General features: G+C 46.3%; 1 protein-coding gene across 7 annotated transcripts in view; it reads left to right on the top strand.

Moving 5' to 3' along the window:
• Positions 1 to 10,885: 10,885 nt before the first annotated feature.
• NLRC5 (NLR family CARD domain containing 5) overlaps positions 10,886 to 27,604 on the top strand; it is a 93,437-nt gene continuing 76,718 nt past the window's right edge. For 2 of the 7 annotated variants that reach the window (XM_070770601.1, XM_019979618.2), the window contains exon 1: positions 10,893 to 10,987. The gene's annotated coding sequence lies outside the window, so the exon portion shown is untranslated. Of the gene's footprint in view, positions 10,988 to 27,604 lie in introns of all 7 variants that reach the window. The other 5 variants (XR_011561488.1, XR_011561487.1, XR_011561486.1 and 2 more) reach the window with 5 other exon arrangements.

Genomic DNA, 27,604 nt, shown 5'->3' on the forward strand with positions numbered 1-27,604 from the left:
TGTGTATTAAATAAAACCTTTTGTTGCAAGGTGCCTATTGGTTTGGGATTTCCCTGGTGGTCCAGTGGTTAAGACATCACCTTCCAGTAAAGGGGCACAGGTTCCATGGTTTTATTTAATATACAGCTGCGTTCAAACAAAAGAAAGGGATAATCACAGATACTAAAGATAAAGAGGTCAGGGAACTAAGATCCCACATTCCTCCTGGGGGAAAAAAAAAACAACACCATACAAAACAGAAGCAATATTGTAACAAATTCAATTGTTTCTTGGTCACTAAGTCGCTCTTTGCAACCCCATGGACTGTAGCCCACCAGACTCCTCTGTCCATGGGATTCTCCAGGCAAGAATACTAGTGTGTTGCCTTGCCCTCCTCCAGCGGATCTTCCTGACCCAGGGATCAAACCAGTGTCTCCTGCATTGCAAGCTAGTTCTTTACCGCTGTGCCTCCATGGAAGCCTGACAAATTCAACAGAGACTTTATGTGCTATGCTTATCACTCAGTCATGTCCAACTCTTTGCGACCCCATGGACTGTAGCCCGCCAGGCTCCTCTGTCCATGGAATTCTCTAGGCAAGAATCCTGGAGTGGGTTGCCATGCCCTCCTCCAGGTGATCTTCCCAACTCAGGGATTGAATCCAGGTCTCCTGCATTGCAGGTGGATTCTTTACTGTCTGAGCCACTTAAAAAAAAAGTACCTATTGGTTCAATTTTTTGATGGGGAGAGATCTCCCTGAGCCCAGACATCCCAGTCCCTGGCCACCTACCCATCCCGTGCCTTGGCCCTGTTCCCACCACAGGGCTTTTGCACATGCTGTTCCCCCAGTCCAGAAGTCCTCTCCCTCTTCCTTGCTCCATCTGATTTTCCTTCTCCTCGGGGAGGGCCTCCCCACACCCTAACTAGGTGAGGTTTTCTCTCTAAGACTCCCAAACCACAGCCTGGTGCATCTGTCGTTTAAGACACTCCTCAGGGGCCATTTTACATCTAGGTCTGGGATTATCTGAGAAACCTTGAGCCTCTTGAAGGTAGAAACCAAGTGTATTGAGCTCTGCACTGTCCCCCACCTCTTCTCCCAGGAATGAAGCATGGTCACCACGTCATGAATATTGTTAGACAAAAGCAATGGCAGCATCTTTTGGAGAGTAACCAAGCGCAATTCCTTCTCTTTATGTGGATTTCCTCATTTAATCTTTGCCACAACCCTTGGAGGTAGCCAATATTATTATCCCCATTTTACAGATGAAGAAGGCGAGGCTCAGGAGGCCTTTTCCTAGATGAGAGAGGCGGACAAGGCAAGGGATTACTTCCCTATCACACAGGCGAGAAAACCAAGGGCCAAAGAGAGTAAGAGGGTGCCCACATCATTGGCAAATTAGCCATGGGGTGACCTGGGCCCCAGGCATTGCTCAGCAGCTTCCTTTTTTCTCAGCCTGGGAACGCTGGGTCAGCTTTGGCCCTTCCATCTCCAGAGGCAGATGACCACAGTGGTTCTGATGGGCCCCCATCCAGGCCATGGGACCCCCTCTGAGTCTCCCTCTACTTTCCCACAATGTCCTGTCAAACCGGCCCAGGTAGCTGTCTTCAGCCTCCAGATGCTCAAGCTCTCCTATGAGAGGAAGAGTATCATGGTTCCACCATGATTGCATAAGTCCCCTCCCGACACCCAGGCAGGCAACTTTTTGTGGCTTTCACTTCAGGAAAGTTGAGGTGGGTGCGTAGAGGTAGAGGGAGGCGGGGAGGCTGGAGGGTGGGAATTCCACCCACACAGATGGGCCTCTGAAACCTCCAAGTTCTTCTCACTGCCCCTGCTGTGACTGGTTGTGTTTCTAAAACATGGCTGTCCTCTTGATCATCAAAATCGTGCAAGTTATGGATGGGGTACCCCTGGCAGGGGGTGGGAGGGGAGTTGACAGTTTTAGTAATATTAGATTTCTTAAGCTGAGTGGAAGGGCAGGGGTGTTTGTAACACAGATCCCCAAACCACTGCCCGTCTCTATTAGGGCCACATGGCTTTCCAAATCCAGAATTCTGTGGATTTTAGAAGGTAGTACAGGGTGCATGCACACTAGGTACGTTACAGGACACGCCCGTGGGATCACGGTGATGCCCTGCAGTCAAGCCCACTGATATTTCTCAGCATATGAATGATCACATGAAGCAAGATAAGTACTGTGTTAATATTATTAACAGCCTTCCATCCAAGCGGTCACGTTTGCTGACAAAATGTAAAAAAATCTTGCAGCCTTCAGAGCTTGTTTGATTTTGTCTTGCAAATGGGATTGACAGTCTTAGTGGTGGCAAGTGAGATCTGTGATCTTCACTGCAGCGTGAAGGAGCTTTTAGTTGCGGCAAGCACTGTATGGTGCCCTGACCAGGGATTGAACCCAGGCCCTCTCCATTCGGAGCACAGAGTCTTAGCCACTGGACCACCAGGGAAGTCCCTTCAATATCTCTTCATGCATGAAAATGACAGCCAACTGTAATGTAGGCACATGGTGGAAAACAGAGAAAAGCATAAAGAAAAAAACTCACCCTGCTCATTCACGGCCATCACCCATTTGCCATAACTAAGAGATCAATGTGGGTTCGTTGCTATTAACCACATTCCAGACTTTGAATTTCACAAGTTTTTTCACTGATATACTTTTTCTGTCCTAGGACCCAATCCAGGTTAGCACATTGCCTTTAGGTTTTTTAAAAAAATCTTTAAAAAATTTATATTATTTACTTTTTTTTTTAATCTGAAAAGTTCAGAGTCCTCTAACAACCAGCTATAAACTCCGTCTCCCGGAGTGCCCCTCTTCTTTCCTCCTCCCCTGCCTTTTCTCGGAGCCCCCTCTTATTTCTGGTTCCTGAGGACTTCCCTTCTTGCATTTGAGTCTAACTATGGACATCATGCTTTTTAGGAAACTGTTAACCAAGACTTGGGCGTGCTGGAGTGCTTCCAGAAATCAGTTTGAAGCAACTCTTCAGGGGCAGAGAGAGTGCCAAGCAGATGTGTCCTGGCCAGGGAAGAGCAGTTCCAGGACCAGGGTGGGAGTGGGGGGGTGGGTGCAGCCTGCAGGGGGAGGAATCCCAGGTTGGCTGAGGGAGGGGTTGTTTTCTGGGAGGTGGGTAAAGGACTTGCAAATCAGGCCAGGAGTTAGGTCGAGATCACGTCAAGGAGACTTAAAGGCCCGAAGAAAGGAGTAGCAGCACAAAGATGGCTTTGGCGTGGGGTGTGGAAGGACGTTCCTTGGTTTGCCACTGGTGCAGAATGGCTGGACTGGGGAGGCGTCAGCCTGAACCTGTGTTAAAGTGATAAGAGGAGTGGCCCTCAAGCGTCCTTCATTGCACACAGGGAGCTCCAGAGGCCGAGAACCAGGATGCTTGTTCAAGGTCACAGGTCACATTCACATCAGAGTCCGTGACTGTGGCCCCAGCATTTTTATGTAAGTATGGATGGGTTTCCAACAACAGCTGTTTCGTTCTTACTCTGGGCCAGGCCCACATAGCTCCTGACTTCATGAATCATAAAGCTTAGAGGGCATGGACAGTGATAGATAATACCTAACTAGCCAAACAAAAGACTATGTAACCACTCATTGTGCCTGGAGCTATGAATTAAAGCCAGGTGGTCAGAGAAGGGGCTTATACAACTCATAACCCCAAATTAGGAGGCTATTTGAAAGTTATCTAGTGCTCTGGGTCTTGGACTTTGGCCTACATCAGAATCACCTGCAGGGGTGGTTAAAACAGATTCCTGGCTCATGCTCAGTTTCTACCTTGGTGGGCCGAGCGTGGTGCCTAGGGTCTGCATCTCCAACAAGCTCTCTCCCAGGTGGTGCCAATGCTGCTGGTTGAGGGGCCACGCTTGGTCTCCGGAGTATAAAAATGCAGTTAGATCCATGGCTAGCAGATGACGTATCACTTGGCTTTGCTGATGGTTTCATTTCAGAGGTGGAGGAAGTGAGCCATGCGGGGAAGTCCTGATACCCGTTCAAACCTGAAAGAAGCTGTTGAGAATGTGGATAAGTGAGAATTCAGGAGAGGAAGAGCCACGTGATCCCCCAGCTGCAGGTCCTGGGGAACTCCCTTCCATTTTCAGATGACTGGTGCTAGGCTGTCTCCAAGAGTCCCTGGGGCCCACTGCTCCGCACACCTCTCCCATCACTCAGCATGGAGAGTCAAGGGTCCTGGGCTTGCGGGTTGCTGTCTGCTCTGAGGAGGGCCCCCTCTCACAGTGAACCTGGTTTCTTCCCCTCTACCCCCACTGCCCTGGAGATATATCTATTGGGCTGCTGTCTGCAGGCCTCTGAGCCTTGTAGTTACCCAGCCTTGAGACCAAAGAAGGGCCAGGAAACAGCAACAGAGACATCAATGGTTTATTAGACAGGAGATCTTAAGCAGGAGGTCCTGGAGTGACTGGCTATCCTAGACAGAATGTGGCAGAAGGGGAGGAGGAGGCTACTATTTATAGAATAACTAACATCACGTGGGTCTCATCAGTTACCAGGGAAACCAGCAGCTAGGGCGTGTCCCTCACCACCCTTCAGGTTAAGGACCACGACTATCTGAATCACTTTGAGGGCAGGTGTTTCCCTTTAATAAACTAGCAGGTGGAGCCATTCTGACCTCAGGATTAGAACAGTCAATCCCTAACCGGGGGCCCCAGGGCAAAGGTATTCCTGTGAGTTGGGGGTAGGTGAAGCAGAGAGTCCTCGAACGGGGGGTGTACAAAGAGCAAGTGAACTTGTAGAGTAGCCTGATCAGACACCATCCCTACCATCCACGCCTCCTACTCCAGGAAGGAGATTTTCTTAAACCTCTTGGATTCTGCAGTGGGGTGACTGGTTGACTCAGCAAATCCCACCCTCGTCCCTCTGATGTCAAGCATAGAATATTGGTGGGGGAAATGCTGTTCCTTTCCTCCAGGACTTGTGACCTGACTTCTGGTAAGGGAGAAGACTCCAGAGTCGTGATTGGGAGGAAGAGGCACCATGAACGATGGAAGCAAGGGTGAGGGGAGGTGGGGGTTGGGAGGGCATAAACCGGAAGGGCCTGCCCGAGCAAAGGTCTAGCAGCTGGCATGGCAAATCCCTTGAGAGTGCTCAAAAAGTCTCTCTGCAGAGTGCCCTAAATATAGACAGAAGCACTTGGAATAATTCCTAGAGTTTCTTTTCTGGGGGATGGGAGCACAGGGCCAAATTTGCATCTCTCTCCTTTTTTTAAAGTATACTTTTAAAAATCATTGTGATTTTAAAACTAATTTTTATTTATTTATTTTTGGTTGTGCTGGGTCTTCGTTGCTATGCTGGCTTTTCTCTAGCTGCAGTGAGTGGGGCCTACTCCCTGGTAGGGTGCGTGGGCTTCTCATTGCGGTGGTTTCTCCTGTTGTGGATCCCGGGCTCTAGAGCACAGGTGCAATTGTGGTGGCACATGGGCTTTGTTTGCCCGGAGGCATATGGGATCTTCCCAGATCTTGGATGGAACCTATCTATGTCTCCTGCATTGGCAGGCGGATTCTATACCACTGAGCAACCAGGAAAGCCCTGCATCTCTTTTTGACTTCAGGATTAAACTGACTTTTTTCCACATTGACCAAGGTAGGTGGTCTTGGCAGACCTGGAGAAATAAGCCCCAAAGTATCTCATGTCTTAAAAAAAAAAAAAAAAACAACAACAAAGGGCCCTGATGTCTGTCTGCAATAGGATCAGATGATCCTTCCCTAATCTCACGGCCCTTCTGCCTGTGTTTGTGTTGGGAAGACAATGAGATTGGAGAAATGGGATCCTGGTGATGTCAATTAAGGGGGTAGGGAGGGCAGGAGAGCTCCCTGGGCCTTGGATCCCCTCTGTGGATGGGACGATAGTCCCAGCACATATACGCCCCCACCCCAGGGCCTAGGAGGGACCACTTGGGAGATATACCACTTGGGGGGTGGGGGACAGGAAGAGAGGATGGGTTAGGATGTAGTTTCTCGTGGACATGTGGATGAATGCCCTGCAGGCCATGGGGCCGTCTGTCCCATGGGTCACTTTGTGCCCGGGGAGGTTCACCGTGGGCCTGTGACCTGCGGAGCAGTATTGAGTCTGCCCAGAACTCCCTGTGGATGAGCATCACCACTATGGGTGCCCTTTGAGGTCGCGTCTCCAACGTGTGGTCTAGAGGAGGGTTTGGGGACACATGCCTGAGACCAAGGCTCTTGCTCACCTTCTAGACTCTTCCCAGACAGAGCTGCAAGTGCCCCTGACTCTCAGTCATCGAAGCTTAGTGGTCCTGGGTCCCCACTCTCAAGGTGCCATTCCCCGCAGGTGGCAATGCACACCCACAACCCGGCCAGAGCACGGACCCTGGCTCCTGGTTCAGTGGAGAATATCGTGTCTGGCTCAACCCATCTTTTTTTTTTTTTTTTTCAGTTGTGCTGGGTCTTCGCTGCCGTGTGCCGGCTCTCTAGTTGCAGTGAGCCGGGGCTACTCTCCAGCTGCGGTGCTCAGACTTCTCACTGTGGTGGCTTCTCTTGTGGAGGGGCTCTAGAGTGCTGGCCCAGCAGCTGTGGCACTCAGGCTTTGGTTGCCCGCGGCATGTGAGACCTTCCTGGACCAGGGATCAAACCTGTGTCCCCTGCATTGGCAGGCGGATTCTAATCCACTGGACCACCAAGGAAGTCCACACAGGCCTTGCAATGGCACTTCAAGTGGCAGCAAGAGCCCTGGGCTGGGAGGCTGAGGCTTGGTTCCTGCCCAGCCCTGGGCCTCATTTTCCCCTCCTGTAAAATGAGAGGGTTAGACCTGATGATCCCCAAGTTCCCTTTTGATGCTGACCTTGTAAGATATTTGTCCACATGACATGACTCTAACGGCGGAATCTCAGGCACCATTACTGGGGTGAGCAGGAGGTATTTTGGAGAAGGCCCTGCCTAGCGCGTTCTGCTGCCTTCCCCACAGGACAAGTTGAGCTGGCCCTGCAGTCTTTTTGAATATCTGCCTGTGCATATGGCTTTGGTAGAGAGGAAGGGAGCAGGAGCTAGAATTACCCTGGCTGGGTTTCCCAGCCTCCTCCTCGGTCAGCAGAGAGCATCTCTCAGACAATCTCTCTTCTCTCCGCCTTTGACCCCCTTCCCCAGCTACCAGCAGAAGTCCCATTTCCTGACCTGCTTCCTGCATGAGCTGTCACTCATTTCTGTCCCATGTGGTTCCAGCGTTGGGCAGGAAATACGGGACTGTGGGGGCTTCAGATTCAGACGACAGCAGGGAGGGTAAGGGGATGGCACCAAGGTCCAGTTTCTCATGGAAGAGGGGGAGGGTGGAGCCTCTAAAAAGCAAATCAGACTTTAACATGGAAGAGAAACTCTGATGAGCCTCAGCCAGACCACTTTATGATGCTCAAAGCATATGTCTTCTTCCCACCTCAGGCTAGAATACAAGAGGTTTCTTTCTGCCATCTCAGTCTTGGGAGGTACCAGGCTCCTGAGAAGCTGTGTGAAGAAAATCCCTCACTGCCACATTGGCCAAATGGAATGGGGAAATGGCACAGGAAGACACTGGCATGTGCAAAGTCCCTGGGGTAGAAGGGAACACGAAAGAGTCAAGAACCTGAAAGGAGGTCGATGTAGCAGGGAGGAGAGGGAGAGAGGGGAGGCCTGGGTCCACGCTGTGAAGGTGCAGAGGGGGCCTGGCCTTTACTTTGATGAGCAGGAGAGATGGCCAGGGGCAAGGGCCAGAGTGGAACTTGGCAGAGGGACACTACTTAGAGTTTGGGAAGACTTGAGGGGACAGCACCATCTTCTGAGCCAGGTTCTTTCCTCCTCTCTCCCCTCCAAATGCTCTCTTGGGCCTGTTTCTCTTCTCTTGGGGTCCAAAGCAAGGTCTGACCCAGGAAGCTGACCAGGAGCGCTCATGCAGGCTGGCAGGCAGGGCTCCTGGCAGAGGAGTCAATGTGGTCTCACCAGTTCCCAAGTCCTGAGTCCAACGTGGAAATTACAGGCCTTGGGATGTAAGCCTCTGTGGGTAGTGACACCAGTTGGGAGACTCACTGTACCCGAGACAGCACCCCCGAGGGGGTTGGGAAGCCCAGGCCCCCACATTGATGCCCCAAGGACAGTATGAGGATAACCAGGCAGCTCCTTCCCCAAAACAGAAACTTTCACCATCACAAGTGCCAGAGAGCTTGCTTGGAGCTCTGCCTCATGTGGACCACAGCCCAGCCAGAAGCCCACAAGGCCCCGGGGCTCATTTCTACTCCAGGAAAGTGCAGCCCCTCAGCTTCTTTCACCACCCCGGGAGAGCATCTCTGCACAAGAGATGCAGTTAGCATCTCATCACTGTGGTTAGCAGGACATGTGGAGTCCCAGAGCTTGCCAGAACAGCACCAACCTGCTGGACACCTCTCCTAACTCCTGCCCCTTCCCTCCAAGCCCAGAGACTCAGACCTAGGCTTACATCAAAAGACTGGGAAGTCCCCCAGCACAGCTGGGGGCATCTGCTGCTTCCTCCAGGGAGGATACAAGGGCTGCCCAAGGCCAGGTCCTGTGGACGCACATCCTGCCACCTGGGCTGCTGACCCAGGAGAGGTTAGGGCCCTTGTATGGGACCAGCCTTGGGCAATGGGGAATGCAGGGGGAAGGCTTGGTCTTCAAATCTACATCCAAATACCAGTATCTTGAAATAGTAGTTTGGAGTTCCTCTGCCTTGGTTCCCTCATCTGTTAAATGGGATGATGATAATACTTTCCACACAGTGGTCTGGTAAGGACTGAGTTCGTTTGGAGGGACTAACATGGTGGCCAAGAGCAGGGGTTCTGGAGTGCCCCTGCTTGGGTCCAAACCCCAGCTTCTTCGCTGCTAGCTGTGTAATCTCGACATGTTACCTCCCTGTTTCCTCACTTGTAAAAATGGAGATTAAAAGGCTGCCATGAGGATTAAAGGGGCAAGCATAAGTACTTAGAGTAGGTACCAGTGCTCACAAATGTCAGGTATTGGTTTTACTCCACGGAAACGGTACTTGGCACACAAGCTAAATGGTACTTGCCCAGTAAATGTAGGCTCCACCCTCTGGTCCCCTTGATTGTTACGTCTTGTGTTTCCTACCCCCAAATTCAAACACACAAGATTCCCTTTGATCTCCCATCTGTAAAATGTTTTTACCTTGTTCATACTCAAGTGTAAATGACTGGTAGTCATTTAATTTATACCAGAGGAGCAGTCAAAAATTCAGCCAAAAGAACGATGTGCTGATGGTGGATTCTCAGGCCACCAGCCAGGCTGAGGGTAGGGGGCACTTGGGAAGGTAGCTCTCCCAGAGTCCTTCAGTGATAACCTTATCAGCCGGCCAGGTACCTCGAGGGTAGAAAGGATATCAGGCCCAAGACCCAGCTCTGCTTCTAAGTGCTGTGTGACTTTCAGCAACTCACTGACCTCTCTGAATTTCAGCTTCCTCATCTGCTTAATGGGATTACTTTTCTGCCTTTCTCAAGGGGCTGTTTGAAATTAAATGCACCTGAAAATGGTCTGCATTTGTCTCTCCAGATTGTGGTTATCTGTCCATGCGTCCGTCCACTCTCCCTAGCCTGGGCAGGGAGGAGGTGTTCTGTGAACACGAGTGGTACTGAAGTGCACATCCTGATCTTGGGACATAACCCCATCCATGCATCCAGTCACAGCCCACATGCACTCTCTCTTCCATCTCCCACCATGCCCTGCAGTGACCCGGCGAAGCTGGGAATACCCCATTTAGCAGAGGAGGAAACTGAGGCCTGGGGAGGACAGGGCATTTGCCTGAGGCCACATAGCTAGACGTGGTGGGCCTGGGAATCAGCCACAAGCACTTGACTGCCAAATCTCTGCCATCACATGATATCTGGTCATCAGATCTGGTGCTGGAAGGGCAGCAGCTTCCCTTCTCCCTTCTCACAGGGCTGTGGGATGGGCAGAAGGATGCCTCGCTCACTTCAGGCACAGGCTGCATCAGCCTTAACTGTAGGAGGTCACGTTTTAAAGATCTCTACGTGGAGGGATCATCACCCTACAGACAGCAAACTTCAGGCTCAGAGAAGTAAAGGCATTTGGCCAGGAAGTTGAGGGCAGGACTTGAACCCAAGGATGTCAGACCCCGATGGTTGTGCTCTGACCACTACTTGGCAGTGCCCTGACGCCTACACACCTGGCTTGAGAGGCAGGAGGACAGATCTGGGAGTACATGCTACTTCACTGTGGAGATGCCAGGGTGAGGTGGGCAGATGGTCTTCCTAGCAGGCAGACCTGTCCCGGGAATGTACCCTCTGCAGGAGGACAGGACCGCCTGTCCCCAGAGGAATGCAAAACGCCAGGGAGGTTGTAGTCAGTCCTGAAAGGGCAGTGACCAGTGGCCATTCAGGACTGCTGCTGACCCTTCCGGGGGGCGCCTTCGCACCCTCTTACCTCTCCTCCAGTCCCCTTTGTCCCACTCCTCCCTCGTCTCTGCCTGTGACCCTTGTGTGAGTTGGGCAAGTTCCTTGACCTCCCTCCTAAATTCGTAGGTAGTGTGTTTAAGCACCGTCCAAAGGATCAAGGGCTCAGTAAGACCAGTTTCGATTCTCCCCTCCCTTCATCCCGGAGAGCAACGAGGAACAGGAGGCTGGACCCCTGGGGGCTAAGTCTCCTCCTCCTACCCAGCGGGCATCCCTTCCCACCCTGCCCACCCCTCCTTAGTCTCCAGGGAGGCAGGGAAAGCGGAACTCAGCCCGGGGTCTACCGGCGCCCCCCGGGTGCGCCCATCCTCATCCCTGCGCCTCGGTTTCACATCCACGGGAGGGGCTTTCCCTTGGTGCCATCCCCGGGTCCTGTCCGCGCAGGTGGCTGAGCGCAGGAGGCACTGGAGCGGGTGTGCCGCCCCGCCCGTCCCGCGCCCGGGCACCGAGAACCCACGTGATTTCCCAGCAGAGGCAGCCGGCTCCGAGAGCCCGCCGCCGGGCTACTCCGCGCCTGCTTTCAGTTTCAAGTGGAGCGCGGCGAAGTCGGGAGCGCAGCCGGTGAGTACGCAGCGCTTCGCGGGGCGAGCGGCGCGGGGCGAGCGGCGCGGGGAGGTTGGGGCGCCAAGGCGGCGCGGCTGCTGGAGGACTCCGGAGCCCGGCGTTCCCACGGCCACGTGGTGGCTGGCCAGGCAGAGAGATGGTCAAGTATGGGAGGTCGGGCCGGCGGACGGCTGGACTGAAGAACGGGTAAACAGCTTGGGGCGCCGGTGGGCAGGGCGGCTGAGCGCCTGCCGCCCTGCGGAGTTTGGGGGACGAGTGGCGAGCTGCAGAGGAAAGCGAGTCCGGGTCACCCGGGTTGGGTTTCGGGACGCGGCTGCGTGCCTGCTCCCTCCCACTCCTCTCCACCTTCCCACTGCTCCTGTCACCTCCTGGAGCTTCAACTTCTAATTGCCTGGTAAAAAATTCAGAAGTCCCGCTGCTCCTGGGGTGCAGTTCAGACTTTTTAGCCGAAAAAGCTTTTTAGGATGGACAATTCCAAACACATGCAAAGGTAGCCCTAGAATTTAGGTTGAGCTCCACAGATAATGCCTGTTCTGATATAACCAAGCCCGTGTAACCACCACGGTGGTTAGCTTCAACAGACCAGTCCAGTTTCGTCCCTGCCACACGTCATTTTGAAACAAATGGCAAACAGACATCACAGCACCTCAACCGAAAAAATTTTCACAAAGTACTCAAAGAGTTGTTAAACAGACGTAGCCACCGCACCATCTCTTTAAATTTTTTAACAGTAATTCCTTCATGTCAGATCTCCACAGACTATTCCTGATGAATATTTTAACCTCATAAGTAATAGGTGAATACACGGGTGGCTTTTTGTTTACATGGGTGCCTTTTGGTTACATGGGTGCCGTTTTGTTACTTGCTTTTTGTGTTTTCAAGTTGTTTTCAGCCATTTTCTCATGGAGGGCACGGGAGGGGGACAAGATCTGAAGTTTGCTGGAATGGCCCTCCATTTTATAAGTTAGGGTTCTTAGGTTTATGTTTTAAGAAGTTGGAGGACTTGAAGCAATTTGAAAACCAGTACTTCCCAACCTCCCAAACCTGGGGATAGCAGAAGGTGGTGTGTATACGGGGTCAATACCTGGAGTCGCCTTTCTCCAAATTGGTTTTCTTTCTCTCTAAGAAGCTGTAAGCTCAGAAAAGCACAAGGCCCAGTCTCTTACCAGAGAACAGAAGGGGAAACAAAGCTGATGATTTCATGGTGTGTGCAGGTTCCCCATCTAGGGCGCTTTTCTCAAAGCTTAATGAAAGATAGCATTCACTGGGCTGGTCATTGATTATGCCCACCTGCCTTGCCTGCAAAGCATAGCACCAGCTTGATTGGCACCTAGCACAGGAAGCAGACAAACCAGGGCTTTCAGCACCTTGAATTTGCTTGTTGGTGGTGGTGGTGTTCAGTCAATAAGTCATGTCCGACTCTTTACGACCCCATGGACTGCAGCACGCCAGGCTTCCCTGTCCTTCACTGTCTCCTGGAGTTTGCTCAAACTCATGTCCATTGAGTCGGTACTGCTCTCTAACCATCTCATCCTCTGTTGCCCCCTTCTCTTCCTGCCCTCCATCTTTCCCAGCATCAGGGTCTTGCTTGATGACCACGGCTGTTGTATCTCTCAGAACCTTGGTCTCTCACGTGTAAAATAGGGATGACAATATGTCCTTCCAAGTGTGTTTTATGGGTTGCTCGATGAGAGTGCCCTGTTCATGGTCAACCTCAAGGTATGGCACGAGCATGAGGGGTGAGAGTCCTTAACGAAGGCAGACAAGCAGAAGGGAAAGTGTTTTGGAAGAGTCTGACAATGTGCTTGGCCTTATTCCTCCAACAGATACAGAGGTGATGTGGCACCGGTCTGTCTCCCTACACTCCCTACACACACCTACCTCCCCTCTGAGAAAATCCAGCCAAATCACTTAGGATGTCTTCCTCTGTCTGTTATGGGTTGAATTGTGTCCCTGAAAAAGATAATGGTGAAGTTCTAAGCCCTCTATTTCAGAATGTGACTTTACTTTGAAAAAAAGGTCATAGCAGATGTAATTAATTAAGATGAGGTCATATGAGAGTAGGTGGGCCCTTAATTCAGTATGACTGGTGTCCTTATAAGAAGGAGGCCAGCATAGAAGATAGAGATATGCAGGGGGAGAAGACAGCCATGTGACACAGAGGCAGAGATTGGAATGAGACATCAACAGACTAAGGAAGCTCAAGAACTGCCCGAAACCATCAGAAGCCAAAATGGGCCAGGCAGAGACCACGCCTTGAAGCTTCAGAGGGAGGGTGGCCCTGCCCGCACCTTGGTTTCAGATGTCTGGCCTCCAGAACTATTAGAGTATAAACTTCCGTCATTTTAATTCACCCATTTTGTGGTCCTTTGTTACAGCTGTAGCAAAACTAGAAAACTAATTTGCCATCCCAGAATCTCCCCTCTGCTTTCCAATTAAATACATATGCAAATACTTTGTGAAAACTTTGTGAAGACTCTGTGCTTTCAGTGCAGGGGGCACGGTTCAATCCCTGTCCCAGGAACTAAGATTCCACATGCCATGCGGCATGGCCAAAAAAACAAAACAAAACTTTTTGGAGGCATTCTAAAGATGTAAAGTACTGGTTTTCTTTACCGAATCTGTTTTTTGAATGTTGGCTGGTAGCCCAAAGTCTTGACTGAAACTCAGTCTGCAAGACAAACACCCAGTTGATTTGAGTAGGAAAAAACAAGTCTGAAAAATTGATCAGGCTGGCGGTTGGTGCAAGGTGTCTGGAGAAGAGAAGGCTTTTGGTCCCTGAGACTACCCTGAAAGACCATGTTTCTGCCATCCACTCCCCTTGAAACGAGGTGGAAGTGGTGAGGCAGGCAAGCATCTTGGTTATATATTTGGGACTTGTTACTCATAAAATAAGCATGATTATGTAACCTCCATGCCATCTGGGGTTTCCTAGATCCTTGAGAGCTGGGTGAAATTGTCATGAAACCCCTTTATACCCCTTTGAGAAGCCCTAAGTATTCTCAAGCTCTTTGTGGATCTGAAAGGTGAAGACGAATGTGAGCTTAGTTCTTCTGGCCACCTCTGACCCCAGACTCTTCCACTCTGCTGTCATCCTCTCTGCCTACTAGACCAGGGCGTGAAACCAGGTTTCCTGGGGTGAAAAGATGGTGGGCCTGGAGAAACCTGAGTTCATTTGTCTACCCTACCAGTTCCATTCTCTGGGATGGAACTCGCGCTACATCCTGTGAGTCACTCCAGAGTCTTCTGATAAATTCCCAGACACAGGAGTATTTCCCAGAAAGGTTTTTAGCAGCCCTTCTGGCTGGGATGCCTCTGACATTTGGCAAAGGAGAATTTCAATGAACTTGAGGGAATATCAGTATTCACACTCAGGTGACCTGTCTTCTCAGTTTGGTTTTCTTCCTTCGGGTCTTTTTTCTGCATATGTATATTCCTTTTTTTTTTTTAAATAATGAACTCATAAAAACCAAAATGGAATTACACTTTTTCAACTAAGTAACATAGAATTATATATTGAAGGAAAATCAATGGCAACCCACTCCAGTATTCTTGCCTGGAAAATCCCATGGACAGAGGAGCCTGGCGGTCTATGGTCCATGGGGTCGCAAAAGAGTCGGACACAACTTAGCAACAACAACCAAATGCTGTGATATCATTTTTTGAAATTAATTTATTTATTTGGCTACAAGTCTTAATTGCAGCATGCAGGATCTTTAGTTGCGGCATGTGAACTCTTGGTTGTGACATGTGGGATCTAGTTCCCTGACCAGAGATCAAACCTGGGTCCCCTGCATTGGAAGCAGAGTCTTAGCCACTGGACCACCGGGAAAGTCCATGTGATATCATTTTTAATTGTTCATTTATTTTTTTTTATAGCAGAGTTTTATTAAAGTGAAAAGGGACAGAGAAGGCTTCTGACATAGACATCAGAAGGGGGACGGAGAATGCCCCCTTGCTAGTATTAGCAAAGGAGTTATATACTTTTTTAATTAGTTATTACAGTAAATCAAAAGATTGTCTCCAGGTTGTAAAGATCTTACTAGACCGACTCCCATAATTTACATTATAAGATAACAGGATTAGCCAGAAGGTTTTCAGGAAGGAGAAACTGTCCTCAAGCAGGATACATTGTTATATAATCCTTAGTACAGAGTTTAAACTGAGTTGTTTGTTATATAATCATCAGTTCTGGACTTAAAGAAAAAAACATTTTATGTAATTAAGACTAAGGAATGTAGAGGAGAAAAAGATGTTTGTCCTTTCCTCCTCCTCGAGAATTCCAGACCTCTATCTCCAAGAACCCTAGACCGCTTTCTCCTCCTTGGGGATCCCAGACTTCTTATCAACCTGCCTAGGAATTGACTCTCTCATTCCCCCCTTTTCTTTTAGGAGAATTATGTTGCCAAGGGAAAGGGGCATCGTTTTCATTCCATTAACTACTTCCTGCTATTGAGGGGCGTGTTGAGGCAACATATTCTCCTAACCCTCATACGGAGGGTCTCTGATCCAGGGGCCCCAAGTAATAGTTGGAGGATGCTGTGGCACTTGTAGGAGCCTGGACAACCTTTTGTAACTTAAAAGCTTTCAGACAGTTAGAAACAAACCCCATTTTACAGTTACAGATGATGTAAGGCAAAATAGTCATTGCTGCTGCTGCTGCTGCTGCTGCTAAGTCACTTCAGTCGTGTCCAGCTCTGTGTGACCCCATAGACGGCAGCCCACCAGGCTCCCCCATCCCTGGGATTCTCCAGGCAAGAATACTGGAGTGGGTTGCCATTTCCTTCTCCAATGCAGGAAAGTGAAAAGTGAAAGTGAAGTCACTGAGTCATGTCTGACTCTTAGCGAGCTACCCCATGGACTGCAGCCCACCAGGCTCCTCCATCCATGGGATTTTCCAGGCAAGAGTACTGGAGTGGGGTGCCATTGCCTTCTCCAAAAATAGTCATTAAACCAAGTTAAAACCTAATCAAAATTAAAAGTCACATTATGTCCATAGTTAAGGTACAATATGTTATACCAGTCCATCTTAGGATTGCTAGATGTCATCACAGGGTTGAAGAAAGTCCTTTCCTTGAAGCGAAGAAACCCACCATGGGAAGTCTTCAACTGATGAGGAGGTTGAAAAGCTGAAAGTTTATCCTGAAGATTCTAGACAAGCCCCCAAGATGATAGCTTACAGTGATGAACAGTGTTGGATTCGTGATCTCCAAAGAGGAAGATTTAACTTTGGGAACAGGGACCAGCCTTGATCATTCAAGAGCTTTCATATTGCAGAATTTTACTAAAGTGAAAAGAGACAGAGAAGGCTTCTGACATAGACATCAGAAGGGGGACGGAGAATGTCCCAGGTGTTTAGTTTTTAGAGGCTAGTAGTGATACATCCACATAGTAAAATAATACAAAGCACACAAAAAAGTATGTAATGAAAAGTCAGTCTCCCCCTCTCCCCTGTCTCCCAGCCACCTGATAACGCTTCCTGAAAACAGTCATTTATCAGATTCTTATGTCTCCTTTCGTAGATAGTCTAGGTGGGCCTTTACAGACATATATATCTATATCTATGTATAATGTTTGTGTATAAATCCCCTTCTCAGAAATGGTAGTATACTGGATATAGTATTTTTTATCTTGCTTTTTTTAATTAAAAATTTTTTAAATTGCTTATTTGTTTTTTGACTGTGCTGGGCCTTCACTGCTGCTGGGCCTTCACTGCTGCTGGGCCTTCACTGCTGCTCGGGCCTTCTAGGTGCCGCGAGCGGGGTGACTCTTGGCTGAGGTGTGTGGGCTTCCCATTGTGGTGGCTTCTCTTGTTATGGAGCACGGCTCCAGGAGCACTGGCTGCAGCAGTTGTGACACGTGCCCTCAGTTGGTGCGGCTCGTGGGCTTAGCTGCTCTCAGCATGTGAAATCTTCCTGGACCAGGGGTTGAACCTGTGTCCCCCTGCATGGACAGGTGGATTCTTGTCCACTGTGCCGCCAGGGAAGTCCTATCTTGCTTTCATTTTAATTGTAATTTGGAAATCTTTCCACATCAAAACAAACAAAAAAAATCTGCCTTTTTCCTTTCTAAGAGCTACATAGTATTTTTCACTGCTTGTTCCACAATTGATTTAACTATTGTTGGACAACTAGGCCTTTTCCCATCTCTTATTATTCTAATCAGCACTGTAGCACATATCCTTGGGCAATCATCAGTTTTACCCGTATGAGAATAAATCTTTAGGGAAAACATCCAAGAGTGTATTTGCAAGGTCAAGGGGAATGTTTTCTGTATATTTGCAGTTTGGACTTTGATAAATCTGGCAAATTACCCTCCTTAAGTCTTGTACTGATTTTCACTCCCACCAGCCATGTGTGGAGGGAGCCAACTTCCCACCCCTCCCCAATACATATGTTATCAGATTTTCCGTATTTGCAGATCTGGTAGACAAATAATGGTATCTCAGGTTTTTTTTTCAGTTCTCTTATGAATGATTTGAGGCATCTTTTCAAATATTTAAGGGTCACTTTTCACAAACTATTCATATCCTTTGCCTCCTTTTCCATTGGGTTGTCGGTCTTTTTCCTATTGAGTTTTGAATGCACTTTACATATTAAGGAGATGTTTTGCTGAAAGTTTTGCTTTCAGATTCAAAGGATTCATTAACAAATGACTCATCATACACAATAAGCAAATTTCAGTATTTAATAGAGTATTAATTGACTTAATTTCAACATACAGTCATTAAAAGAAGAGAAATAGAAAAAATAGGGAAAAGTAACAGCACATACATCACCAAATTGGGCTGCCTAACATCTAGACTTAAACAGCATGCTGGGAAGTCCCTCGTTAACAGCAATCTGGAGTCCCAGCTGGGAAAAGGTCCCGGATGGTGCATCCACCCCCACAAGGGAGACTTCAAATTGCAGTTTCAGGGGCTCCTGCTTATAATCCTAGGCTATGAATTAATATCATCATCAGTTTGCATTCACAAATTCAGCTCTTTTTTTACTTTCACCTTTTTACAATGCTGTTTGTTTCACCTTGTGAGTCATAAGATTTCCTTAGACTCCAGGGGATTGGGCCAGACCCTCAGAGGTCCAAGAATTGCAAGACCCACTCCCTTTCTTGTCTAAAGTAAGATGAGACTCCTGATGACTCATCTGACTCATGGTGTCTAGGCAGATCAGAAGCAGGTCAGAGGCCCACTCTCCTGAAGCCTGCACAAGACTTCCTCCATTTTACTTTCCCTAACATGAAATTATCTATTTGTATTCAGTTCAGTCACTCAGTCGTGTCCAACTCTTTGCAACCCCGTGAATCACAGCACACCAGGCCTCCCTGTACATCACCAACTCCCGGAGTTCACTCAAACTCATGTCCATCAAGTCAGTGATGCCATCCCGCCATCTCATCCTCTGTCGTCCCCTTCTCCTCCTGCCCCCAATCCCTCCCAGCATCAGAGTCTTTTCCAATGAGTCAACTCTTCGCATGAGGTGGCCAAAGTATTGGAGTTTCAGCTTCAGCATCAGTCCTTTCAGTGAACACCCAGGACTGATCTCCTTTAGGATGGACTGGTTGGACCTCCTTACAGTCCAAGGGACTCTCAAGAGTCTTCTCCAACACCATAGTTCAAAAGCATCAGTTCTTCAGTGCTCAGCTTTCATTACAGTCCAACTCTCACATCCATACATGACCACTAGAAAAACCATAGCCTTGACTAGACGGACCTTTGTTGGCAAAGTAATATCTCTGCTTTTCAACATACTATCTAGGTTGGTCATAACTTTCCTTCGAAGGAGTAAGCGTCTTTTAATTTCATGGCTGCAGTCACCATCCGCAGTGATTTTGGAGCCCAAAAAAATAAAGTCAGCCACTGTTTCCACTGTTTCCCCATCTATTTGCCATGAAGTGATGGGACCAGATGCCATGATCTTCGTTTTCTGAATGTTGAGCTTTAAGCCAACTTTTTCACTCTCCTCTTTCACTTTCATCAAGAGGCTTTCGAGTTCCTCTTCACTTTCTGCCATAAGGGTGGTGTCATCTGCATATCTGAGATTATTGATATTTCTCCCGGCAATCTTGATTCCAGCTTGTGCTTCTTCCAGCCCAGCGTTTCTCATGATGTACTCTGCATAGAAGTTAAATAAGCAGAGTGACAATATACAGCCTTGACGTACTCCTTTCCCTATTTGGAACCAGTCTGTTGTTCCATGTCCAGTTCTATATATATTTGTATTAGGAATATACTATCATTTAAAAAATATTTTATACTTTTTATTTTGTATTAAGCCAATTAACAACGTTGTGATAGTTTCAAGTGAACAGGGAAGGGACTCAGCCATATACCTACATGTATTCATTCTCCCCCAAACGCCCTTCCCATCCAGGCTGCCACACAACGTTGAGCAGAGTTCCCTATGCTGTACAGTAAGTATTCTATCATCTTAAGTGGCTACATACTTGTCCAAAGAATGGTTGAACTGTATTTGTTAGACATTTAGATTGGATCTTGTATTCTCCTGCATACATGGACTGTTTCCTCTGTTTTATATTAAAAGGAAAAAAAAAACCCAAAACAAGATGTGGCAGTTTAATTCTTTCCATAACCCTTACCAGAATTCTTCTCAGGGAAGGAAGTATTTCTGGAAAAATGCTTTGATGGGATTGGGGTGAGTGGAACCTGTGTGCAAAGAGGTCATCAGGGATCAGCAGGTCAGCAGAGCTTGTGCGACGGCTAGGGGTGCAAAATGTGCTCCTGAAATGAAGGAAGGAGGGGATAGGAGAGAAGGGAGGACGAGGAGAAGGTGGAGGGGAGCAAGGCTAAACAGGAAGAAGACCCCCAGACTTCCTCGGGATAGGATGCCCAAAGTGCACTTCCATTAAGGAGATGCACATACTTCATGCGAGGTGGATACCGACAACAGAGTCTAGCACTGGCTCCACTCTGCGATCGTTAACTCAGCACACATCTGCTTGGATTCTGCAATGTGCCGGGCCATGTGCTAGGTACTGGGCTCTAGCTGGGGACATAACAGAGTCCCCACCCAGGGAGCTGATGTGCCAGTAGACACAGACAGTACCCAAGTATACAAAGATGTGTAGTAGACGTCAGGTAACGGTGAAGGAGATAAGGCAACTGAGCTCCTTTTGCCTGTAATGTAACAGAACCTGAGTCGGAGCCCTCTGTCCAAGGAGATCTGCCTGTGTGGGAGCTGTAAGCTTCCCCAGGCCATGGTACTTCAGGGTGTCTGAGCCAGTTCATCTGTATCGGGAAAGAGGGGGCTGCCCCAGCTGACTTCCAGCCCTGTGAACATTCTGGTGACCAGAGGGCTGCTCACAGCCTGGATGGTTTCCTTCAGCTCTGTTTCCACTGTGGACTTGTGAAAGGATATATGGACTTTATTTTTAATTCTATTGTTGTGTTAAAATACACATAAAAGTTTCCATCAACCATTTTTAATGTTTTTAAAATTTATTCATTTTTGGCTGTACTGCGTCTTCATTGCTACACAGGCTTTCTTTTGTTGCGGCGAGTGGGGGCTACTCTCTAGTTACAATGCATGGGCTTCTCATTGCAGTGGCTTCTCTCGTTGTGGAGCTCGGGCTCCAATAGTTGCAGCACATGGGGCTCAGTAGTTGTAGCTCACACGCTCTACAGCATGGGCTCAGTAGTTGTGGCAAATGACTTAGTTGCTCCATGCATGTGGAATCCTCTCAGACCGGGATTCGAACCCAAGTCCCCTGCATTGGCAGGCAAATACTTATCCACTGTGCCACCAGGGAAGTCTTCTGTCAACCATTTTTAAGTGCACAGTTCAGCACTTTTAAGGACATTCATGTTGTGAATCCATCACCATTATCCATTTGCATAACTCTTTTCATCTTGTAAAACTGGAATCTTGTGCCCCTCACCCCCTAGCAGCTGTCATTCTCCTATCTGTATGGATTTGATTACTCTAAATATCTCATATAGGTGAATCATACGTTATTTGTCTTTGGGGGACTGACATATCACTTAGCTTAGGTGTCCTCAAGGTTCATTTATCTTGTAACATGTTGCAGAATTTCCTTCCTTTTAAAGGCTGAGTAATATTCCATTATATGTATAATCATATTTTTCTTACTGATTCATCCATCAATGGACACTTGGATTGCTTCTGTGTTTTACCTATTATAACCAAAGCTGCTGTGAGCACAGGAGTACAAATATCTCTTCAAGACCCTGCTTTTAATTCTCTTGAGTACATATCCAGGATCCAGGGTCATAGTGTAGTTCTGTTTTTGATTTTTGAAACACCTCCTTACCGTTTTCCACAGCAGCTGTACTATTTTACTTTCCTACCAACAATGCACGAGGGTTCCAGTTTCTCCACAGCCTCCCCACCACTTTTTGTTTTCTGTTTGTTCTGTTTGTTTCAGTTGCCATCCTAATGGAAGTGAGGTGATATCTCATTGTAGTTCTGACTGTGTGTGTGTGTATGCGTAGTTGCTCAGTTGTATCTGATTGTTTGTGACCCCATGGACTGCAACCTGCCAGGCTTCTCTGTACATGGAATTTTCCAAGCAAGAATACTGGAGTGGGTTGCCATTTTCTACTCTAGGGGATCTTTCCAACCAGGGTTTTAGCCCGCATCTCCTGTATCTCCTGCTTTGGCAGGCAGATTCTTTACCACTGAGTTACCAGAAGCCCATTTCCCTAACGATTAGTAGGGCTTCTCTGATGGCTCAGTGGTAAAGAATCTGCCTCCAGTGTGGGATATGTGGGTTTGACCCCTAGGTCGGGAGGATTCCCTAGAGAAGGAAATGGCTGCCCACTCCAGTATTCTTGCTTTGGAAATTCCATGGACAGAGGAGCCTTGCGGGCTACAGTCCATAGGGTTGCAAAAGAGTCGAACACAGCTTAGCGATTAAACAGCAACAGCAGCCGTTAGTAATGCTGAGTGCCTTTCCATGTGTGTGTTGACCATTCATATATCTCTTTGGAGAAATATGTTTTCAGATCCTTTGCCCAGTTTTTAACTGACTTCTTTGGTCTCTTGTTGAATTGCAGGAGTTCTGTCTGTATGCTGGTTATCAACCCCTTATTAGATAGGTACTTTGCAGATATTCTCCTGTTCTATGTGTTGTTCTGTGGGTAGGATCTTTTGATGTATGATTTAAAATTTTTTTATGAAGTCCAGATTATTCTGTTCTTTTGATGTCTGTGCTTTCAGTGTCATCTCCAAGAAACCATTGCCAAACCAGATGTCACAGCTTTCATTCCATGTTTGCTTCTAAAAATTTTATTCTTTTAGGTCTTACACTTAGGGCCTTATCCATTTTGAGTTAGTTGTTATATATGGTGTTAGGTAAGGGGCCAGCTTCATCCCTTCACAGGTGGATATCCAGTTTTCCCAGAACCATTTGTTGAAAAGATTGTCCTTTCCCCCATTGAATGATCTTGGCACTATCTCAAAAGTAAGACTAGACTCTTTTTTCTATCCCATTGGTCTGTATATCTGCCTTTATGCCAGTACCACAGTTTTGATAACTGTAGCAAGTTTTGAAATCAGGAAATATGATTCCTCGAGTCTTGTTCTTTTTTTCAGGATTGTTTTGACTATTTGAGGTCCCTTAAGATTCCGTTTGAATTTTAGGATTTTTTTTTTTAATCTTTGCAAAAAAGAGGTCATTGGGGTTTTGACAGAGATTGCATTGAATCTGTAGATCACTCTGGGTAATTCTGACATTTTAACAATTGTAAGCTTTCCAATCCATGAACATGAGATGTGTTTCCATTTATTTATGTCTTATTTAATTATTTAATGTCTTACTCTTTCAGCAATATTTTGTAGTTACATTGTACAAATCTTTCACCTCCTTGGTTGAGTTAACTTCTGAGTATTGGGTTGGCCAAAAAGTTCATTCGGATTTTCCTGTAAGATATGGAAAAACCTGAACAAGCTTTTTGGCCAACCCAATGTTTTATTTATTTTTGATGCCATTGTAAATGGAATTGTTTGGGTCATTTCCTTTTCAGATTACTCATCATTCATATTTAGAAACAACTGATCTGTTTGTGTTGACTTTGTATCTTGCTGCCTTGCTGAATTTACTTATTAAGTCTAACAAGTTTTATTGGTGGAATCTTTAGGGTTTTCTACATATAAGATCCTGTCATCTGCAAACAGATAATTTAACTTCTTCCTTTCCAATTTGGATGCCTTTTATTTCTTTTTCTTGCCTAATTCAGTGGCTAGAACTGCTGGTTCCCTGTTGTATAGAAGTGGTGAAAGCAAGCATCCTTACTTTGTTCCTGGTCTTAGGGGAAAAGTTTTCTGTCTTTCACCATTGAGTATGATGTTTGCTATGTGTTTTTCATGTATAACTTTTATTATGTGGAGGTAGTTTCCTTCTATTCCTAGTTTGTTGAATATTTTTATCATAAATGGGTGTTTAATTTTGTCAGGTTTTTTTTTTTTTTGTAGCAATTGACATGATTGTGTGGTTTCTTCTCTTCATTTTGTTGATGTGACACACTTCATTGATCATTTTTCATATGTTGAACTATCCTTGCATTCTAGGACTAAATCTAACTTGGTTACAGTGCATAATCTTTTGATTTGCTGAATTTGGTTTGGGAGAAGGCAATGGCACCCCACTCCGGTACTCTTGCCTGGAAAATCCCATGGACGGAGGAGCCTGGTGGGCTGCAGTCCATGGGGTCGCTAAGAGTCGGACACGACTGAGCAACTTCACTTTCACTTTTCACTTTCATGCATTGGAGAAGGAAATAGCAACCCACTCCAGTGTTCTTGCCTGGAGAACCCGAGGGACGGGGGAGCCTGGTGGGCTGCCGTCTATGGGGTCGCACAGAGTCGGACATGACTGAAACAACTTAGCAGCAGTGTTTTGTTGGGAATATTTACATAATTGTTCATGAGGGACATTAGTCTCTAGTTTTCTTGCAGTGTCTTTGTCTGGCTTTGATATCAGAGAGTGCTGGCCTCCAAGAATGAGTTAGGAAGCGCTCCCCCTCTTCAACTTTTGGGAAAAGATCGAAAAGGATTGATATTAGTTCTTTTTTAACTTTTAGGTAGAATTCACTGTGAAGCCATCCAGTCCAGGACTTTTCTTTATTGGGAGATTTTTTTTTATTATTATTGCTGATGTATTTACTTACTAGTTATAAGTCTATTCAGATTTTCTACTTCTTTGTGACTTAATGTTGTAAGGTTTTGTGTTCCTGGGAATTTGTCCATTTCGTGTAGGTTATTCAATTTGTTGATGTACATAGTATTTACGTCATACAAATAAATACAATTTTAATTTTGTATTTGTAAATTTGTAAATACAAATTTAATTTTGTATTTACTAGTAAGTAAATACAAATTTAAAATACATTTGTATTTACTTACTAGTTATAAGTCTATTCAGATTTTCTACTTCTTTGTAACTTAATGTTGTAAGGTTTTGTGTTCCTGGGGATTTGTAGGTTATTCAATTTGTTGACGTTCATAGTATTGTAATTCTTTTTATTTCTGTAGAATTGGTAGTGATGTGCCCACATTCTGACTTTAGTAATTTGAGTCTTCTCTCTTTTTTTCTTAGTCCAAAAGGCACGTCAATTTTGTTGATGTTTTGAAGAACCAGCTTTTGGTTTCATTAGCTTTTCTCTATTATTTTTCTATTCTCCTTTTCCTTTATTTACACTTTAATTGCTATTATTAGGCAAACCATTCAATATCACGGTAATCCAAGTCTATGCCCTGACCAGTAACGCTGAAGAAGCTGAATTTGAACAGTTCTATGAAGACCTACAAGACCTTCTAGAACTAACACCCAAAAAAAGATGTCCTTTTCATTATAGGGGACTGGAATGCAAAAGTAGGAAGTCAAGAAACACCTAGAGTAACAGGCAAATTTGGTCTTGGAGCACAGAATGAAGCAGGGCAACGACTAATAGAGTTCTGCCAAGAGAATGCACTGGTCATAGCAAACACCCTCTTCCAACAACACAAGAGAAGACTCAACACGTGGACATCACCAGATGGTCAACACCGAAATCAGATTGATTATATTCTTTGCAGCCAAAGATGGAGAAGCTCTATACAGTCAGCAAAAACAAGACCAGGAGCTGACTGTGGCTCAGATCATGAACTCCTTATTGCCAAATTCAGACTTAAATTGAAGAAAGTAGGGGAAACCACTAGATCATTCAGATATGACCTAAATCAAATCCCTTATGACTATACAGTAGAAGTGAGAAATAGATTTAAGGGGCTAGATCTGATAGACAGAGTGCCTGATGAACTATGGATGGAGGTTCGTGACATTGTACAGGAGACAGGGATCAAGACCATCCCCAAGAAAAAGAAATGCCAAAAAACAAAATGGCTGTCTGAGAAGGCCTTTCAAATAGCTGTGAAAAGATGGGAAGCAAAAATCAAAGGAGAAAAGAAAAGATATACCCATTTGAATGCAGAGTTCCAAAGAATAGCAAGGAGAGATAAGAAAGCCTTCCTCAGTGATCAATGCAAAGTAATAGAGGAAAATAATAGAATGAGAAAGACTAGAGATCTCGTCAAGAAAATTAGAGATCCCAAGGGAACATTTCGTGCAAAGATGGGCTCAATAAAGGACAGAAATTGTATGGATATTAAGAAGATGTTAAGAAGAGGTGGCAAGAATACACAGAAGAACCATACAAAAAACATCTTCATGACCCGGATAATCATGATGGTATGATCATTCACCTAGAGCCAGACATCCTGGAGTGTGAAGTCAAATGGGCCTTAGGAAGCATCACTACAAACAAAGCTAGTGGAGGTGATGGAATTCCAGTTGAGCTATTTCAAATCCTGAAAGATGATGCTGTGGAAGTGCTGCACTCAATATGCCAGCAAATTTGGAAAACTCAGCAGTGGCCACAGGACTAGAAAAGGTCAGTTTTCATTCCAATCCCAAAGAAAGGCAATGCAAAGAATGCTCAAACTACCACACAATTGCACTCATCTCACACGCTAGTAAAGTAATGCTCAAAATTCTCCAAGCCAGGCTTCAGCAATACGTGAAACGTGAACTTCCAGATGTTCAAGCTGGTTTTAGAAAAGGCAGAGGAACCAGAGATCAAATTGCCAACATCCGCTGGATCGTGGAAAAAGCAAAAGAGTTCCAGAAAAACATCTATTTCTTCTTTATTGACTATGCCAAAGCCTTTGACTGTGTGGATCACAATAAACTGTGGGAAATTCTGAAAGAGATGGGAATACCAGACCACCTGTCCTGCCTCTTGAGAAATTTGTATGCAGGTCAGGAAGCAACAGTTAGAACTAGGCATGGAACAACAGACTGGTTCCAAATAGGAAAAGGATTATGTCAAGGCTGTGTATTGTCACCCTGCTTATTTAACTTATATGCAGAGTACATCGTGAGAAACTCTGGGCTGGATGAAGCACAAGCTGGAATCAAGATTGCTGGGAGAAATACCAATAACCTCAGATATGAAGATGACACCACCCTTCTGGCAGAAAGTGAAGAGGAACTAAAAAGCCTCTTGATGAAAGTGAAAGAGGAGAGTGAAAAAGTTGGCTTAAAGCTCAACATTCAGAAAATGAAGATCATGGCATCTGGTCCCATCACTTCATGGCAAATAGATGGGGAAACAGTGGAAACAGTGTCAGACTTTATTTTTTTGGGCTCCAAAATCACAGCAGATGGTGACTGCAGCCATGAAATTAAAAGACACTTACTCCTTGGAAGGAAAGTTCTGACCAACCTAGATAGCATATTCAAAAGCAGAGACATTACTTTGCCAACAAAGATCCGTCTAGTCAAGGCTATGGTTTTTCCAGTGGTCATGTATGGATGTGAGAGTTGGACTGTGAAGAAAGCTGAGCGCCAAAGAATTGGTGCTTTTGCACTGTGGTGTTGGAGAAGACTCTTGAGAGTCCCTTGGACTGCAAGGAGATCCAACCAGTCCATCCTGAAGGAGATCAGTCCTGAATATTCATTGGAAGGACTGATGCTGAAGCTGAAACTCCAATATTTTGGCCATCTGATGCGACGAGTGACTCATTTGAAAAGACCCTGATGCTGGGAGGGATTGGTGGCAGGAGGAGAAGGGGACGACAGAGGATGAGATGGTTGGATGGCATCACTGACTCAATGGACATGGGTTTGGGTGAACTCCAGGAGTTGGTGATGGACAGGGAGGCCTGGCGTGCTGCGGTTCATGGGGTCACAGAGAGTCAGACATGACTGAGCGACTGAACTGAACTGAATTGTTATTATTTCATTCCTTCTGCTAGTTTTGCATTTAATTTACTTTTCTTTCCTAGTTTCTTAAGTTATAAAGTTAGGCTGTTGATTTGAGATCTTTCTTGTTTTCAAATGTAAACATTTATACCTATAAAATTTCTCCTTAGCACTGCTTTTGCTGTGTCCCATAAATTTTGGTTTTGTTTTCATTCATCTGTAAACATTTTCTAATTTCCATTGTGATTTCTTCTTTGATTTGCTTGACTGTGGGCAGTCTTGTTTCCACGATTTTGTGAGTTTTCCAGTTTCCTTTATGTTATTGATTTCTAACACCACTGTGGTCAAAGACTATACTTTGTATGATATTTATCTTTTAGAATCTATCGAGAC

The sequence above is a fragment of the Bos indicus genome, chromosome 18 (genome assembly GCF_029378745.1).
Source record: "Bos indicus isolate NIAB-ARS_2022 breed Sahiwal x Tharparkar chromosome 18, NIAB-ARS_B.indTharparkar_mat_pri_1.0, whole genome shotgun sequence".
NCBI lineage: Eukaryota > Metazoa > Chordata > Mammalia > Artiodactyla > Bovidae > Bos > Bos indicus.